The following is an 18685-nucleotide window of genomic DNA, read 5'->3' as shown; positions in this document are numbered from 1 at the left end:
TGTATTGGATTCACATATCTCTTTTGCTAAAGAAATTAGAGTGAATAGAACCTCACATGTGGTGATTGAGTTTTATGAATTTGGTAAATAATCCCACCATGGGATTTCCTTATAATGGTAATCAAGTGGTAGGCTTGGGATTGGGATGTCTCTCCCCATTAAAAATGTAATGCACAAGAGTTTTTAGGGAATGTTCAACTTTAGGAGCTGTCTTACAAATAGCCTATTTATTGAAATGAGAAACAAAAAACTTCGCATAGCTATGAGTGGATTTTTTACACATAGGAGGGTAATGCATTTTCATGACCATGAGGAAGGAAAACTCAGTTTCTGCTCTCTAAGAAGTTCAGAGGAATGGATACAGAAAATGTGGTACATTTAATGGAGTACTGCTCAGCTATTAAAAACAATGAATTCATGAAATTCTTTTTTTTAAATTTTTTATTCGATATAATTTATTTACATATCAAATGATTTCCCTTTTCTAACCCCCCCACTCCCCGAAAGTCCCGTAAGCCCCCTTCTCTTCCCCTGTCCTCCCACCCACCCCTTCCCATTTCCCCATTCTGGTTTTGCCGAATAATGTTTCACTGAGTCTTTCCAGAACCAGGGGCCACTCCTCCTTTCTTCTTGTACCTCATTTGATGTGTGGATTATGTTTTGGGTATTCCAGTTTTCTAGGTTAATATCCACTTATTAGTGAGTGCATACCAGAATTCATGAAATTCTTAGGCAAATGGTTGGAACTAGAAAATATCACCCTGAGTGAGGTAAAGCAATCACAAAAGAAAACACACAGTAATCACTTGCTGATAAGTGGATATTAGCCCAAAAGCTCCCAATACCCAATATACAACTCACAGACCACATGAAGCTCAAGAAGAAGTAATACCAAAGTGTGGGTACATTGATCCTTCTTGAAAGGTGGATCAACACACGATGGCTTACAACCAACCAATAGACCGAGCATAGGTTCCTCAAAGGAGCAGTTGGAGAAAGGACCCAAAGAGCTGAAGAGATTTTCAGCTCCACAGGAGGAACAAGTACCAACAAGTATCCCCAGAGCTCCCAAGGACTAAAACACCAAACAAAGAGAACCCATGGCTCCAGCTACTTATGTAGCAGAGGATGGCCATTTCAGACATCAAGGAGAGGAGAGGCCATTGCTCCTATGAAGGCTCAATGCCCCAGTGTAGGGGAATTCCAGGTCAGGAAAGTGTGTGGGGGATTGTTGGTAAACGGGGAGGGGAAATGGGATAGGGTGTTTTTGGAGGGGAAACAAGGAAAGGGAATACCATTTGAAATATAAATAAAGGAAATATCTAATAAAAAATAAACAAAAAACAAACAAAAAAGTTCAGAACCTAATCCTGAAATTCCTTAGTAGGTAATAAAACCTCTGAGTAATCTGAGCACCTTGGACCTCAGCATTGTACGTGACTTTCTTGGGTCAGTGTTTGAGCACAGAGTGCAATGCAGGCTAAAGACTAACTGATAAGGGCATTGACCTGTGTTATCTAATCCCAGTGGCAATAAAAAGAAAAAGTGATATATGACCACTTGGGTGAAAACATTTGAGGATCATTAGTATAAACACAAAAATAACATTTACATTTTTAATTTGTCTCTCATAATTCCATGTAAATTACCTTCATTTGAAACTGCATTGAGACTTACCATATTTGTTGTTCCAGTAGAGAAAGATCCTTTCTTCCCTAGACTCCCTTGGTCTGAGTGCCCAGGTATCACTAGGTTCCCACCTGTCACAAGATAAACAAGAAGCTAGGAAATTTATATTATTTAGGAGATAGTGTGTAAATTTATTTATTCATGATATTGTATCTCACTATTATTTATAATTGATAATTTTCATTTAAAATATTTTTTAAAAAATGAATATTGAAGTATGAGTACCAGAAATTCTAATTTTGTACTTTTGATACTCTAAGGTGTACCAAGCAATAATTAAAGTGTAACTGAAATATTTTAAATAAATTCTGTTAGTAGATTGGCACATTTTATTACATGTATATTGGAATATTTCATGTCCTTCAGATAATTGTCAGCTCGACCCATTCTATTTCTTGTTTCGTTGAAGCATTGCAGCAATTAACATATATGTTCAAGTATTAGTGTGGAATTACTTTGCCTTTGGGCCAGGAATTGCAGCTAATGGGAATTTCTTCCTGGGATGATTAAATTCCCTGAGTACTCTCTTTGCAAACAAAGTGGAAGAAAGGTATATAATAATAAATAGACTGTTAAATGTTTTGATGGTTTATACACTTTCAAGTTGACTGAAATCATCTAGGAAATCATAGAAGCATATTTCTGGTTGTGTTAGAGATTTTCCAGGTGGGATTATCAAATGGCAGGTGTTCCACTCTGAATGTCGGAAGTGTGTGTCCTTTGACCTGGAAGCTGAGGTTGAATAAACAGTAGCAAAGGAGATGGCCACCAGAGGAGTGCACCCCTTCTTCTTTGTTGCCATTCTGCAAGGCTAAAATGCTGTGCTCCAGCGTACTCTACTCCCAGCCATGATGAACAGAATCTTCTGCAGCAATGAGCACTGTTTTTGCTGGCTGACTCCCAAGCTCATGCTTAGTTGCCCAGGACCTCCTTCCAGGGAATGGTGGGCAATGTCCACAGTTGCATGGGTCCTCCCCTATCAATTAACAACCCCTCACAGACATGCCTAAAGACCATTTTCATCTTGGTGATCCATAGTTGCTACACTCTTCTCAGGTGAGGCCAAGATATCACTCAAGGTTAACTGAGATATTCTAATAAGATTATTTAACATGTGCATATTTTATTTCAGTTTTCTTCATATGATGGTCAGCTATGCTCAAACTTCTACATGACTCCTTGAAACATGACATCAATAAACACATATGTGTAAGTATATTTGTGTATTGCTGACTTAAAGTCCTTTCAGTATCATCTATACTGAGAAGTTGTATACCTGGAACAGATTTCATCTTTATTGCTAGTTTCTTCAATAACCACCATATGCATCTCCAGTCTATATCTCCACTGATCATCAGCAGTCTACTGATATTTTTCACAGATCTAGGGGGGAAAATGTAAAATTCCAATTGAAGCTCAAAATACCCTGAAAGTTAAAGTAATTTGGGGAAAAACATAGTAACTAGAAATGTGCAGCACTGAAAAATAAAAGGGAAGAATTATGAAGTTAGTGGAATCTCAGGCTCTTTTACACCCTTTAGTTCAGAGGAACTGCACACTCAGAAAGTTGTCCTTTTATTTTTATATGACTCATCAGAAAATTTTATATGATTGCACAAAATCACATTAAGTTATTTTCCACTCACTTTGTGGCAAATGACATGATTTCTCCTATATACCCATGATTATATACCTATTCAATGATCCCAGGTCCTTGTCCCCTGCTTTCTGCTGGATTTCCCATTGGGAGGGAGTGTGTAACTGAGTCTTCTGGGTTCACTTTCTACATAGTTCTCTTTTACACAGCCTCCTGAATTGTTCAGTTTATGTATTGACAACTCTTCTTGTCTCTTTCATACAGTTGATTTTTTTTTACCTTTTTTCCTTAATTGTTTTTAGTTATTTTATTTACATCACAATTGTTATCCTCTTTCCTAGTTTTCCCCTCCAAAACTCCCTATCCTATCTTCACTCCTCTTGTTCCCCAACCCCTCAACACCCGCTTCCCTGTCCTGCCATTCCCCCACACTGGAGCATCCAGACTTCACAGGAACAAGAGCCTCTCCTTTCACTGGTGTCCAACAAGGCCGTCCTCTGCTACATATGGTACTGGAGCCATGGGTCCCGCCATGTGTATTCGATTGATGGTGGTTTGGTCCCTGAGAGTTCTGGGGTTACTGGGTGGTTCATATTGTTCCTCCTCTGAGGCTGCAAACACCTATAGCTTCTTGGGTTCTTTCTCTAGATCCTCCATTAGGGTCCCTGTGCTCAGTCCATTGGTTGGCAGTTAGCATCCACTTCTGTATTTGTCAGGCACTAGCAGAGCCTCTCAGGGAGCAGCTGTATCAGACTCCTGTCAGCAAGCATTTGTTGGCATCCACAATAGTGTCTGGGTTTAGTAACTGTATGTGGGATGGGCTCCAGGTATGGCAGTCTCTGAATAGCTTTTCCCTTAGTCTCTGCTCCACAATTTGTCTCTGAATCTCCCCCCATGGGCATTTTGATCCTCCTTCTAAGAGGATCAAACTATCCACACTTTGGTGTTCCTTCCTCTTGAGCTTCACACTGTCTGTGAATTGTATCTTAGGTATTCCAAGATTCTGGGCTAATATCCACTGATCAGGGAGTACATACCATGTGTGTTCTCTTGTGATTGCGTTACCTCTCTCAGGAAGACATTTTCTAGGTCCATCCATTTGCTAACAATTTCATGAATCTATTGCTTTTAATAGCTGAGTAGTACTCCATTGTGTAATTGTACAATGTTTTCTGTTTCCATTCCTCTGTTGAGGGACATCTGGGTTCTTTGTTGCTTCTGGCTATTGTGTATTCGGCTGCTATGAACCTAGTGGAGCATGTGTCCTTATTACATGTTGGAGCATCTTCTAGGTATATGCCCAGGAGTAGTATATCTGGGTCCTCAGGTAGTGCTATGTTCAATTTTCTGAGGAACTGCCAAACTGAATTCTAGAGTGGTTTTACCAGATTGCAATCCCACCAACAATGGAGGAGTGTTCCTCTTTCTCCACATCCTTACCAGAATCTGCTGTCACCTGAGTTTTAGATCTTACCCATTCAGACTGGTGTGAGGTTGAATCCCAGGGTTGTTTAGATTTTCATTTCGCTGATGATTAAGGATGTTGAACATCTCTCTAGGTGCTTCTCCGCCATTCAGTATTCTTCAGTTGAGAATATTTTGTTTAGCTCTGTACCCAATTTTTATAGAGGAGACATGGAAAGGGGAAAACAGTAGAAATGTAAATAAAGAAAATATCAATAAAAAGAGGAACAAAATATTATTAAATCAAGCCTGGTGAAACATGTTCTGCATATAATAAAACTGTATGTTTGCTTTTTATATAAAATCTTAAGTTTACTGATGCCCCCCAATACACAATACAGCAGGTTTGAAATATAGTTTGTAGGTCCATTTATTCCTCAATGTTTATAAGCTTAAACATCAATTCCATAGTTCCTTTTCAAGTTGTAAGTGTCTCATCAAAGTAGACCAAGATTTACAAGGCTCTGTTACTGAGATGGCAAAATATTTTCTTTCACTGTAAGTCCATAATATTCTTCATAGGAGGTATATAGTGAGGGTAACATCCAGGAGAGAGAATGTCTTAGCTTAGTGGTTTCCACACTAACATAAACTCCTTCCTTACTCTACTCTATCAAAGTAAAGAACTGTTAAACACTTTCCAATTAATGTGATTCTCTTATACTACCCTCAAGACACTATTAGAAATTATGAATTCAAAAAGCGAAAACTGGAAAAATGAGTTTACTGATTTCAACTAATTTTATCAAAGATGCTTAAATCAAGAGGGGAAATAAATCTATAAAAATTATTTTAGTTCAGCACAAAGACACATGAATAGATTTTTTTAAATGTTTCTTGAGATTTTTAGTAGTTTTAGTAATAAAAATGTAAATGTTCACTACTTTTGTTTTATATACCAGACTTTTTACTTATTTAAATGAATATGTATAATGTAACTTTTTTCCTTTGAATCATATGAAACTTTATTGGTTTGCATACAAAAACAAAAAAGTTTATGATTTCAATTTCATAATATTAATTGCAAACTATAATGTCCACACATATAAATTAATGTAAAGTATAGCCAATTAAATGACAGTCATATTTATCTAGTGCAAAGTTTAAGATGAACCTAAATGAAATACAGTTTAATATTGTTTTCTCTTCATTGCCCTAGAAACAAAATTGATTTAGAAGTGATATGGTGACCACCAGTGACTGTGATGTTGTTTTAGCAATTAGCCTATTTAGGCAATATGTTGTTGCACTTCATAAAAATGTTCTCTGGATTAAACACACATGTGTATCAAGATTAGAGACAAAGAAGTATAATGTCTATTTGCAATAGACTAATAAATAGAAAACCTGTTTATTTTTTCTATTGTTGTCTATGCTATATTATTTATAGAAAATAATGAAATAAACCTAGTCCTCCACAAACCATGAAGTGCACAATATATGATAAAGGTAAACGGATGGAGCCTGGATAATCGAGTAGAAGGAACTAGCAACTTCCAGGAAAGTAGGTTAGAGAATAAGCTTGAAATAACAAACTGGGCTTCCTGTCCTGGCTGTGGTAGGAGAGCAGCAGCCATGGCCCTGCGCTACCCCATGGCCATGGCCTCAACAAAGCCACAAGGTGAAGAAGAACATCAGGGAACCAAGGCACAGCCGGCCTTGGGGCACCTCACCAAGCTCACCAACTTCGCGAGGGATGCGATCCAGGAGGTGCAGGGCTTCGCTCCCCAAGCGCAGCGCGCCCTGGAGTCGCTCAGTGTCCACAGACACGCGCGCACTCTAGTTCATCAAGAAGAGGGTGGGCACGCACATCTGGGCCACGAGAAAGCGGGAGGAGCTGGCAATATCCTGGCCGCCATGAGGAAGGCAGTCGCCAAGGAAGATTTATGAACCATCACCCATAAAAGATAGTTCCAAAAAAAGAAAAAAAGAACAAAATGGTAGTCTGCAGAGTTTCAGCAGGTGCACATGTTATTTTCTTTCCTATCACTGCAGTTTACCTGTCTAGACAACTGTCATGGAGGTCTTTATCCTTTAAAAGAAGCAAATTCACTTGCCTGAATGGGCAGGATAATTTGTTTATAAACATTAATATTTGACTTGCCATATGTTCATTTGCTTCTTTGGGCAGGAAACCCTGTAGCACAGGGTGACATAATAAGTTATATAAGATGATACAGGATTTCTGCTCTACTTTTCACTGGATCTGGATACTGAGATTGCAAAGATTCAGCACCAGCAAGTTTTATGCAGTGCTGAGGACAAATATCAAAACTTAGTGTCTGTTAACCCAGTAATTTACCAACTGAGTTGTACTATGAATTCTGTGTATTTCATTTAATCGGAGCAAAATGCTTCTCATTATTTAAAAATGTGTGTCACAGCAGAACTGAAAAAAATTAGAATACCATAGATGCAAAGTTGTGCTGACAGATCTAGTTCAGGCCTGTGTTCAAAACTAGGAAAAGAGAGAGAAGAGAGATGAAGACACCAAGAGTGATAGAGTGAGTAGAATTTTATCTCAGAAATTAAAATAATCTGCACATGATTGGGGTCTGGGATTATGCTGGTTAATATTTTGTCTAACAGAGTCAAACAGGGTGACATTACATATATTATATTCATCTCACATAATGAAATCATGACCCCCAAACACATGTTCTTTACACTTGCAGTTCCTAAAATTTCAGGGACAATAATATCCAGTCTCAAGGCTGAGGTGAGAAATTGTGCTCATAATGATTGCTTCATGCTGGGGATTTGTGAGAACGCATTCTCAGATACTGTAATAGGGCCTCACAAATGAAAAGAATAAGATTCCTTAACAATGAAAATAAATGTATTAGTAAGAAGCCTTTGAGATTGAACAACCCTACACTGACCTGAGCCTTCTGTTCTTTCTTTGAGCTATTTTCCAGAGCTCTGTAAAATGTAAAAAGGCCAGAGGCTGAGGCACTGATCCAGGAAGCTTTGCCCTGTAGCAAAGAGGAACTACACCTGTGACAGGGCAGATTCTAAGGTAATAAGTAAGGTTGTGTGTAAGGAAGTTTGAATGTCTGTGAATTTGTAGCACAGCAAACGTGCCCCTTATGCCACAAATACAACATTTTGTTCAGGTAGAATGTAATAGGCATTGGATTTCTGAAACCATACAGAAAACAGGATTGTAAACTACCACAGTAACTCTGCATATATGGTAATGAACAGCAGTAACACAAAGTTGTCCATAATTCTTTCTTTGTTATTAAAGAGCCTGTTATAGTAGTGAGGTAATCTGATTTCTGATGTTACGTTTACTTAGCTTTACTTGAGTTAACAAGTTTTGGATATACATGAGTTTATAGTGTGGATGCTCATATGCACTGCACATGTGTTGGCACTCACTACACATGTGTACACTTGCTAATGTTTAGGGAAGCTGAGGTTGACAAGACTCTCTTCCTTGACTCTCTGTCTTATAAATTAAGCTTGCTGCATCGTCCAGATCAGCTAGCTGCTTGCTCCTAAGTTTCTGTCTGTGCCTCTGAGAGAGAATTACAGGCCAGCTTATATGCCTAAAACTCTGTTCATCTGCAGTACATTATTTACAAGAAAGAGTAATTATGCTGTCTTCTTAGTCACTTTCCATCACAGTGCACCCTTCACATTCATCTCCACACAGTTTTGTAGTAGTGATTCCCATCAATATGTACTTGGTATGTTTTACAACAATATTCAGGAACAATATTCATTATTTTGAATTCAGTCATTTTCTTAAAGTTCTGTATTGAATCTCGAGATTACAAAGTCCTAAAAGGAAAACAATAGACAACCTTCAAATAATGTATTCAGCTATTTCTTCTCATGTGTGCTTGTAAGTTTTTTTCTTAGATCCACATATCTTTTCCTCGGATTCTTCGACTATTCTCTTTGAAAATAATTCAATTAAAGTAAATGAGTGAAATGTATTTGTTTAAGATTTATATTGCATACTATTTCTCTATAGCATACCATTGTATAAACAATATACTGTCCCATATTTTAGCATACATTTTCCTACAGAAAAAATATTCTATTTGATTTGGCATGATGAGATTAATGAGCTTACAGGTTGTTTTTTTTACTGTAACTTATGTCTGTTCTATTTATGACAACATTAGAAACCTATATTACTTGCATCACACTTACAACTTTCTATAAACATCGATCATTTTCTATATGACATGGAAATGATGTCAAGATTGTTATGGAGATAAATACAGTTTCTTTCACATGTTGTTATTTTAAATATAATGTTTATTATGCAATGTAATATGTGTTCCCCTATAAATGAAATTAATTATCTTTCCCTTTTTGCTCTTAGAGTTTGAAGATATGATTTTCAAGTCATCTTGAATTCCAGATCTTCTTGGCATAGCTGCCTAAGTGTTGGAATTAAAGGTATGTCCTATCATGCCCATGCGGTGATCCTGTTAAAAATGCAGTGGATTAACTTACTGGGACACTTAGAACATTTAAACAATAAATGTTGATTTTTGTCCACAGTTTAGACATCCAGGAGCAGGTCAGGTGTTCTGAGGCATAGAGATATTGAGGAGAAGATGGAAGTGATGGCAGTTTGTTTGCATGACTGCCTTCATATTGAGGCTTGATTGTAGCTGTAGAGTCTAAGCTTACTACAGGGATTCTTGGGAGGCCTTGATTCTTAGAGGCTTGCAGCAGAGTTCTTCCCTACCATCCCAGGCAGACATATTCCCATATTCTTTTCAACTACATGTTTCCTTTCCTACCATGAGGGTAAACTGAGGTACAGTGTCTTTCATAACCTAAAATCATCATTTTTGCCATATGCTGTCAGATACACAAGGCTGCAGTACAGTGCTGGAAGGGACTACATAATCAGTACTCAACATTCTGTCATCTGTTTCCACACTGTACAGTTTAGTTCATTATGACAAGAATCCATATCACTTGCCATACTGTGCCAGTGCCTAGGAGTCTGTCACTAACTGTGGCTTAGACCACAGCAGGAGAGTTTCATTTTGCTTAGAGTTTAAACTGACACAGCCCATCTTGGTTTAGGAGATATGGGTCAGCTAGCCACTTTACATCTACTCATGAATCAGAGAGGGATGAAGGGCAGTGCTCAGCTTATTTTTTCCTTTTTAATCTGTCAAGGATCACAGCCCCTGAGAGCATGGACCCACATTCAGGGTGTGTTTTCTCTCCCCAGATAAGCTTTCCTGAAAACATACTGAAAGATATACCTAAAGATATGTTTCTACGGTAATTTTAAATTCACTCAAGTTGATAGTTGATATTTACCATTGTAGAAGATATCGAAGAGTTACTAGTCAGTGACAATTCTGAAATTATATTTAGCCACAATTAACTACTTCGAAGAGGCTGAAATTCCACCCTTACATCTTATTACTAAGGCCTTAGGCATAGCTGTATAGAACTCTACTCTAGATGTTTCCAATATCATAAGAAAAGAAGCTACATATATTTAGCAATCATATAGCCTGCTATATTAATAAGTATGTTTGCTGTCCAAGTTATAGGGAAACGACGTCCTCTCATAATTGTGCTTCCCATTATGACACTGGCTAGATTAACTGATTAGTCATATAATCAATGTTTGCTATTTTTGAGAAGGCATTACTCTTATACATATAAATTTGAGCTACTTAAATAAAAATAATTTTCATTTTATAAAACTTTGAAGTTTGTTAGAAATAAAAATTCCTAATCAAATATGAAAAAGAAGATAATGAAAAGAAATCCTGTATGCCTGAACATGATTTTAGCCCTGCCTCTTGTAAGGCAGGAGGAGGGAGATCAACCCAGGTCTGAGACTGTCTTGACACAATAGTGAGATCATGTTGCAAAGCTAATGATATAAACTCCAAGGAAAGTGGTTAAAAAATGATTGCATATTGAAGCTCCATGTCCATAGAAAGACCTTAAAGTCTTAGAGGATGGCCATTCCATTGCAGATAGACACCATGAAATTATGGAAGGGAAAGCAATATGATCCTTAACGCCTTTCCCATAAGCTACCAGTCAGCACACACTCCCTTTCCTCAACTTCAACCATTGTTGCATCTTCATTTTAAATGCATGTACAATCATAACTGGTTGTTTCTCTTTCACATTTCCTTTTTAATTAGGTGTTTTCTTTATTTACATTTCAAATGTTATCTCCTTTCCACATTTCACCTCCCCAAACGCCCTATTCTCTACCCCCTCACCCTGCTCACTAACCCACCCACTCACATTACTCTTACTACATCACCTACACTGGGGCAATGATCCATTACAGGTCCAAGTGCCTCTCCTCTCATTGATATCCAACCAGACCATCCTCTCCTTGTGTACTCTTTGGTTGGTGGTTAAATAGCTGAAAGCTCTGAGGGTACTTGTCAGTTAATATCATTGTTCCTCCTATGGGGATGCAAACCCCTACAGCTCCTTGGGACCTTTCTCTAGCTCCTCCATTGGGCACCCTTTGCTCAGTTCAATGGTTGGTTGAAAGAATCCCCCACTGTATTTGTAAGGTACTGGCAAGGCCTCTCACGAGACTGCTATATCAGGCTCCTGTCAGCTAGCACTGTTGTCATGCACAATAGTGTCTGTGTTTGGTAACTGTATATGGAATGGATTCCTATTTGGGGGCAATCTCTGTAAGGTCATTCCTTCCCTCTCTGCTCAACACTTTGTTTCTAGTCTTTGATTGCTGCTTCCTGGTATTGTTGTTGTTAAAAGTGGAGTTATGTTTATGTGGCTACCGTCTTATTGGTCTGTTAATGGAAGATTACATTATTGCTTTTTCTAGTGTAGTTTCCATCATTCTGTTGGAGTTTTCTATGTATTATTCTTTGAAGGGCTGGATTTGTGGAAAAATATTGTATAAATTTGGTTTTGTCATGGAATATCTTGATTTCTTCATTACGGTAATTGAGAATTTTGCTGGATAGAGTAGTCTAGGCTTTATTTGTGTTCTCTTAGGGTCTGAATGAGATCTGTCCTGGACCTTCTAGCTTTCATTGTGTCTGGTAAGAAGTCTGGTGTAATTCTGATAGGTCTGTATTTATTGTTTTTTTAGAATATACTTAATATTTTAATTGAGGATACATGATTAAATTACATAAAATTTGGTCTATTAACACCACAAATAAGAAAAGTAAAACAAAATATAATGTAAACAAATGCAAAACAGAACAAGGTAAATATGTAAGAAATAAAAATAATGGTACTTATTAAAACTACATTACAAGGAATATTAAATGTGGTCACATTATTCTTTAAAAACATAAAGCTTTCCTGATCTATGAAAAAGAAAGTTCTCATAATACATTGTCTATAAGAAACATAGGCTAAAGGGTTCTGGAAGGATGTACCAAGTTGACAGTGAAAGACACAAAAATGAACTAGGGCAGCTACATCGGTTTCAGACAAAGTGGATGTCATTAATATAATAAATTGTCATTACTTAAATAGGGTTTGTAACATAAATGCTTTTCTTACATTTTGAAGGTTTACAGTTCCATGATGGAGTCACTGGAAGTGTTGAGTTCACGATTTCACTTATGCATGGCAGCTTCTTGCTGTCTTTCTACAACCATGAAACGAGCTCCTTGTCCCTCTCTGGACTGTTATTGGAGGGAAAGTGACCCAGAAGTGACATCACTGCTGGAATCCCAGCTCTCTCCTGGCAGGCTGTGCTCAGAGGGCAATGAAACCACCCAGCTCCAGGGTGCAGATGGTGAGTGGAAGGATCCTTTCCCAGATGCTCTACTCATCTTATGTCCTGTGACTCTCCCACAGTTCTTATTTTAGATTCGCTGTCTTTATCCATTTGTTACCCTATGTTCTAACAAGGAGTCTTGGAAAGGCTCCTATTCTCCCACCATTATAGTACTTTGAACTTTGAACCAGAAGTTATCTGTGATCCCAATATGAAATACCATTCTCAATATCCATTCACAAAATATTAGACAGTAGTGTGGGCCAACTGCATTTCTAATCAGACAAGTATGAAGTTTTCATTGCCTGTTGACATTTCTGGGATCTGAAGTGTTTGTCACTACTTATAGTATTATCCTTGCACTCAAAATCAGCCTGCAACTACATGCGTTCCAGAAGCAGTCTGTTCTGAACAGCCGCTCTAAAAATCAATCTGTCTATAAAAATCCAGCCTTGCTAAGGGTAATGGCAGCATTGGCATTTCTTTCCCTAGCTGAATGAGAGAACGGAGGCCTTCAGTGTCCAATTCTTTAAAGAAAGTAAATATACACATATTAGAAGCTCCAAATGCATCATTATTTATATCTTTACATTTTACATTTTTTACCATTTTAAAAGGTACAGTGAAGTCATTAATTGAATATATATTATGTTCAGGAACTTTCCCCCTGTGCCCATGTCCTCAAGGATCTTCCCCGGTTTCTCATGCATCTGATGGGAAAAAGTGCAAAGATAGACAATCAGACATTATGCATGCAGAGGGACTGAGATACAGAATGCCCGACAGACAGACACACACACACACACAGAGAGAGAGAAAAGACATAGAGGCAGAAAGAGAGAGAGACAGAGACAGAGTCAGAGACAGAGAGACAGAAAGAGAGAAAGAGCAGCACCCAACTCCATATGAGATTTCTCCATTAAATACCCCTCCTCAGAGCTCAAGGAATCCTGAAGTAGAAAAATAAGAATAAATAATATACATACCATAGGATAGACTAGACACAAGGAGAACAAAGCCTTCTAAGTCAACTGATCAAAACTTATTTGTACACATAGACGGTGAGGCAGCAGACATTGGGTGTATTGGTATGTGCAAAGTCTTCCCAAAACCTATCTTTCAGTTTAGTATTTTATAGGACTCCTGAATGTGTAAAAATATGTCTCAGTTTCTTGAGCTCTTTTCTTCTGTTGGTTTGCCAAATCTTACTTTGTTGAGCTTTTCTGTGTGGTAACCTAAGTTTCATTCTTAAATTCAATATACAGATCTAAAAGAAACCACCTTCCTGAAATTATCTGCTGACCTCCAACCATTTATCCCTTTATGATCAATATCGAACACACAAACAAACAAATGTGAAGTATCTTAGGTGAGGGTTAGATAGATGCTTTAGTGATTAAGAGCATGCACTACTCTTTCAGAAGATCCGACTGTAGTTTTTAGTACTTCATAAGCTGGCTCACAACCGTGAAAGTAGAAGGTAACATAAAGCAACATCTGAAATTGTCTTGTGACCTTCACATTTGCATGCTGTGTGCACATATCCATCCATTGTTCAGGTGACATCCCTTACTGTATATGAAGGTGCATCTCTGTATTTTCAATTGTTAAATCTGTACTGATAAAGAGCTAAGTGATGGCAGGAGTTTGATACTGTCGTTTCTGAACCATCACTGTGCTTTAGATTTTAAATTTTGCTGATTTAAAGTTTGCTGACTTTGCTCAAAACATGAATGTCATTGCCTGATGGCAATCCAAGAGATATTCTGGCACTGTCTTACTGCTAATTGCTAATTATAAATATCTGACAGCCAATAGAAAGGTCAAAACTGCTGGGATTGACCAGGGCAGGAGACAGACAGAGGGGACAAAAGCAGATGCAGGAGTATGAAAAAATACTGATGGAAGCAGAAGATAGGGTACAGAGCTGTAAACAGTGAGAACCAAATGGGTAGGTAGATTGTTGTACAACTTGAAGTAAGTTGAAATGAGCTCTCCCATCAAAATGCCTACAGCTTTGACCTATACAGAAATCTGTTTTATTTATGCTGTAAGCTGCTCTGTGAAAAGCCCTGTTTTCACCTATGCTCACAACAATACACACCTGCAAAACAGTATGTGATGCAGCTTCTTGGGTGTATGGATAATTAAACTGATGGACAATCTCATGGTTTCCTACACAGAGGAATCCAGAGAAGCTTCTTCCAAACACAATTGACCTTCCTGCCTAACAAGTGTAGCCCAGCCTTCTCACATCTTTCTCTTGCTCAAATACCCTTTGAGCCTTGGTAACAGGCTCTCAGGGCAGCAATAGAGACCCTGAGAACAAAGTCTTTGATTTATTGCTTGTGCTGTATGCATAGAGGCAGAGAAGGCCCACACAGAACTAAGTACACATGTATGAATGCTCACATCTACAAGCATAATCTGTCACTCATGGAGACCCTCATCTCTGTACATACTCATGTATCACACACAATTGGAGAAACCTCCCATGACAGAGAGGCACATGTAGACACACATACTGCAGAATGGTTGTTTACAATTGTATAGCCATTTACTCTACTGTACACTTGAGAAACTGCCCTGAGTCACCATGAAACCAGACTTGTATGTTAGTTCATGATAACTGTGGCATCCACTGCTTCCTCCTTTTCCTGGACTTCCATCAACCACTGTTTAATCATGTTCTCTTTCAGATATCTCTGGATAAAATAGCTAATGGTCCTGGAATGCAAACTGTATGACCAGTGTGGTGGCCAATCTTTCAGCCTTTTACATCTATCAAGATAGCAGTGTCACAGATGGAGGTAGATGCATAGTGCTCTCACAAGGCAGAGAGGGGGGAGGCATTCAACAGAAAGCAACAGGCATGCCACTTACTTCATTCAGCTTAGAATCTCTGTCTCCTCAGTTGGCTCCAGTCAGTCTGTGGAGAACTTCATCCCTCTGCTCCCTCGGAATCTCTCTTGACCAATTAAAGGTAAGTTGTCTAAGAGACATGGCAACACAGCTTGTGAGCAATGAGTATTTCTTTATGGTCACCTGTCCCTTTGCCTAACTGTGAAGTATCGTTTAGCCTCTGGTTCCTATATTGATGATTTGTGAGGTTTGGTTCTCCAGAACTTGAGCATGCTATATTAGTAACTCAGGTCTAAATAGAACATCAACATCACTGTCACTCAAACCTCACTGAAGCTGAGGCAAGAAAATCATATGGCTAGCCCGCCTTATATGGAAATTCTACCTCAAAAAATGCATGATTGTCATTCAGAAATGTCACTGTACCTGACATCTCATAGACTACAAATGCCTCTTACTATGCTAACAGGAAAATGTCAGCAGCAAGGAGGATAAACTGCTCTTTAAGTGTGTTAATGAAATCACCTGAGAGGTTCTTTGCTTGTTGATGGAGAATCACCAAAATATCAACACATTCCTCCTCTCCTCTCTAGAATTGCCTTTACTTTCGATCAGGTCTAACTATGTAAACCAAACTACCTAGATATCTTGGTATATTTCTGTCTCTATCCCAAGAAGCAGGACTTGAGATGTCTTCTGGGTGACTTACCTGATTAAACAATAGGAAAATTGGCAAGATTTCCTATCTTCCAATATCTCCAACAGGTCTTCAACTTGTAGCCACAAGGTCTCCCCAGAAAACACATTCAGAGTCTACAACATAAATACTATTATTCTTTCTCTGGTTCAAATTAAGGAGAGCTAATGGATGAGTAGGAAGTCCTTACCCAACTGGTTAAAATGCTCCATGTTCTCCTTCTCTTGCTGTCTTGGGTTTTTCGGGGACTTTAAGCTTCCCCTAGAACTCCACACTCTCTACTTCCCCATGGGTTCTCTGCCTGATCCCCCACCCGACATCCAGGTACATGCATCAAGACTGAGGAAATCCAGGCAGGCTCTTGAGCAGGTAAATGCTTATAGAGTTCTACGTTTAAGGATTTCTATTTATTTTGTTTCTCAGAAGACTTTGTGCATGTGAATTTTTGGTCTATATGTAGGTATATGAATTCATTACTAGAGCCAAGGTTACCCAAGAAAATTAGGAATTGAGTAGAGAACTTATGAGCAAACATATGGGAGATGAGATCAAATAGGATCCATATTGAATGAGTTTTTTTGGAATGAGCCATGTCTGGATCCTCATGCACTGTCCATAAATTAATTTGTACTCTGCAGAGCATTGGAGATCAGAATGCTTTGTGTCCTCCTCATGTTTTGATCTAGGAACATTTACAAGTGATGACCTGGCCCCTCAGCCTAGTCCTGTACTTCTAGTACCACCTCACTTACAACTCTGCACTGGCTAGCAGCAAGTCGGTCTGGGGATTTGGTTGTGTCTATGTGTACAGGGCCAGCTGTGATATGGAAAGACCTAAACTGTGTCTTCACTTAGACCAACAAGCAAGGAGAGGTGAGAATAATAGGGAAGGATCTAATAGGAGAAGTGAAGAAAAAGTGTGTGTCTGGGACAGATGTGGAATGGAATGTAAGTATTGCAAAAAGGACACTTAGAGATTCACTTTTTGTCCTCATCTAGGCACAGACATGCAAAGGGACCAGTGGTAAGACAACCTCGTGCTGTAGTGATGTAACAGTTATCAGTGTGGCATCCTTATATGATGCATTTGCTGAGTGCGGACTTGTGGAAATAATTGAGAGTTCAGTATTCTCAGATAGCAATGGTTAGTGAGACCCTGGCTGCTCTTAAGGATCCAATAGGAATCACCCTGTCCACAGGCTTCAATATCCAAGCTGGAGACCATGAATCTTAAGTTAAAGGGAGGACCCTCTGCAGTGAACACTTGCAGCTTGTTTCAGCAACTGATGATTGTGTTCAAAAAATTCAGTCCCAGGAGTGAGAAACCCACCTTGTACTTTTATTCAGTGAAGCCTGAAGCTACATAAACAATATAAGCTAGTACTATTTCTCTTGGTTACATACCAGAAGTAGATGGTAAGAACCTACTGTTGAAGAAACCACAGTTCAGTTTTGGTCCATAGAGAAATGAACTGAGTCTGGCAGACATCTGACTGCTGCCTTGCATTCTCTGTGAAGTGTGGTGCTATACATGGGAGAGAAGTCATGTTCTGACTACGAGTGGATTTTATCTGCTATTATTCTAACGTGCTTGGTAGGGTATGCCTACAGATTCAATCATGACAGTCTTGCTATAACAGTAACCAAAACGGTCTGGTTAAAATTTTGGCCATTAGACAAGATGAAATCCATACCTAGATCTTTAACCTGGTCCTAAACCCACACTCTGGTACATAACAGATCATGAAAAGACATACTGCTGTCTTTTTGGACATACTTTCAAACTGCTTCCTCAATGTGTCCATGTTCATAGATTAGTGCTACTTTTCCCAAAGGTCAGAGAAACAACTTTTGCAGGGTGATGTGTTAAGGTATAGACTAATTTACTCTCATTGGTTTTTTATTATTATTACTTGTATTTGTACTACTCTAATTATCCTTATCATTACTATCATTACTACTACTATTATTATTAATATTATTATTTAGACGTATATCTATTTCCTTAATTACCTCGAGTTGCTGAGAGCAAATGTTAAGTGTTTGACCCCAAATGAGACATTTAAATCACACAAATACACACCAGACCTAACTACTCAGAGGCCATGGTATAACATGACCTAGAAACAGTATAAAAGGTGGAAAATAGGAGAAGCGCTTTGAAAACGTCTGTTCTGGACAGGATAAGCCATTGCACTCATAAAAACCCAGCAACTGTGTTTACTTGCACTATACCTTTAAAAAGTGAAGCCCTTACAGCATGCTATCATACATATTAAAGAAGCTCCTAGTCCAGCTTTATAAGAACAGCTAATAATATCAAGTGTTTTGGGTATGAGGAGTCATTTTTCTTTAGGGGTATAGAGAGAAGAATTTTTCCAGCATCCATGGGACACCACAGGGAAGACATGCAACACACCTGATTGAACACAGCAGGTTTTATGTTTTTTGTTTTTGTTTTTGTTTTTAAATGTTACATGTCCCTTGGCTTCCAGGGACAAGGACCTTAGCACCATGCCTGACAAGCAGAGTTTGATCATGGAATCTAACATAGTAGTAGAAAATACCTGATGCCTTCAAGTGCTCCTGAACTCGAGAGAACCTCTAGCATATGTCCTCTAGAAGCAAAACAATAAACACATATACA

At 38.5% G+C, this 18685-nt stretch overlaps 1 pseudogene; it reads left to right on the top strand.

Moving 5' to 3' along the window:
* Window positions 1-6325: 6325 nt before the first annotated feature.
* LOC127671867 (60S ribosomal protein L36-like) lies at window positions 6326-6640 on the top strand (annotated as a pseudogene).
* Window positions 6641-18685: the final 12045 nt, after the last annotated feature.

The sequence above is a fragment of the Apodemus sylvaticus genome, chromosome 1 (assembly GCF_947179515.1).
Source record: "Apodemus sylvaticus chromosome 1, mApoSyl1.1, whole genome shotgun sequence".
Taxonomy (NCBI): Eukaryota; Metazoa; Chordata; class Mammalia; order Rodentia; family Muridae; genus Apodemus; species Apodemus sylvaticus.
The sequence above is the reverse complement of the archived record's forward strand: the minus strand, read 5'-3'. Positions and strand labels throughout refer to the sequence as shown.